Consider the following 1682-nt stretch of genomic DNA (forward strand, 5'->3'; position numbering starts at 1 on the left):
TGTGTGTCATCAGGTGTCAAATAACGATGACAACGGATGCACACATCCTTAAACGCTTTGCTAGTGCTCGCCATAATGAGATGAATATAGATCCTCTTACCACAGAAATGCATGCTTCAAACAAAACAGTCAATGAAGATGAAGAAGAGAATGACGTGTTCTCCCGGCACCTATTTATACTATAGTCGCACCGGTAGTGACGTCATGGGCTGTCGCCGGCCAACATGTTGTTGGTGTTATTTGAATGTATGCTTCAGACACGGGTCACGACGAGGCGTTCCCCATAGCGACCCCTAGAGGATGCAGTTCGAAGTTCCCTTGAAAGGGAATCTCTGTTTACATGGTAGATTCTTAATCAGAGTAATGTCTTAATCGTATAAAAATCGGAGTATTGTTGTCCATGTAAATGTACTGACTGTTACCACAATATCAAAAGGAAAACAGAATTTATTACTGATCACACATTGGGTTATTTAAAGGTCTTTTAATCCTGATTTCATTAGTGCCATGTGCTCTTAGCATTTATGCTAGCAAGTGGAGTTTTTGGCAAAAATAAAATTGTCAGTTCTGTTACCGTCAAACTCCGTTACCAAGGTAGAGTAACAATGCTGACAATAGTGTAACAGAATTGACAGTCCACCGGATAATTCTGTAAATTCTGTTACTTTACAATTCTGTTTTAAAGGGTCAACTCTTTATTTTGACAAAAAAAAAAAAAGTATTTTCTTTACTGGATATTGTATATAAAACATTTTCAGAGGAAAAATATTTGCTCCAAGTGTACGGTTAAGTGAAGACATAGTTTTTTTTCCCCCATTTGATGGTATGCATAGGTGAAATATTATTATCTCAGTTTCAAGTGTTGGAATGTAAGGACTGTTTGTCTAATGAAACAAGTTATGTTAATCCTGTTATGATTTATTATCATTTCTACACAACAGAGTTGACAAACAATACCATAAAGACATCTGTTTTTTCATTAAAAGTAAAAAAGGAATTAACTTGTGTTTGGCAAGCACTGAATTATTAAAATTTAATATGTTTTCAATAAGATACTGGAAAGAATTTCTGTTAGTGAAGAACAAAGACGAATTTTCACGCAAAGAAAGAAGGCGTAACTTTTATTCTCGCTGTAGTATTGTTGTTGCCGCCACCGCCGCTATGTTGTGGAGATGCTGTGTGTTTCGTTGTGAAAGCGAAACTACTTTGTTTGGCCTTCCAAAAGAGGACGATATCCGCTTCGTCATGCCTAGAGCTGATCCGTGCTGGTCACTGAGGTAATACATCAACTTGGCGCTGTGGATCGCCGAATCGGCTTTCACCGTGGACGAAGCGGAGTCCAGCCCGGGGTCGTCACATGTGGTTGCCGCAAGCCCGCCCGCCGCGCCGTTCTCAAGTCCGCCGGCCGTTCCTCACTCTAGCCCGCAGTGTGTGACACATTTTATGGAGGACTGTTTCCTGAACCTGCAGAATAGCCTACAATGGGTCTGTGCTCAAGGGCTGTTCTATAAAGTGGGGCAGTTCCAACTTTGCAAGTACAGTCTGGTGCTTCTGACTCACAGCCTGTAAGTACGTTTTTTATATTTAAAGAATTTGCCACTGATGATTCAAACGTGAGTTTTAAGCAGTGTAGAGTAGCGCTTGTTGTTTGTCGTTTCTCCGATCACAAATGCAGACATGGT

The sequence above is a fragment of the Sinocyclocheilus rhinocerous genome, unplaced genomic scaffold (assembly GCF_001515625.1).
Source record: "Sinocyclocheilus rhinocerous isolate Xijiao unplaced genomic scaffold, SAMN03320098_v1.1 scaffold4066, whole genome shotgun sequence".
In the NCBI taxonomy this organism is placed as follows: Eukaryota; Metazoa; Chordata; class Actinopteri; order Cypriniformes; family Cyprinidae; genus Sinocyclocheilus; species Sinocyclocheilus rhinocerous.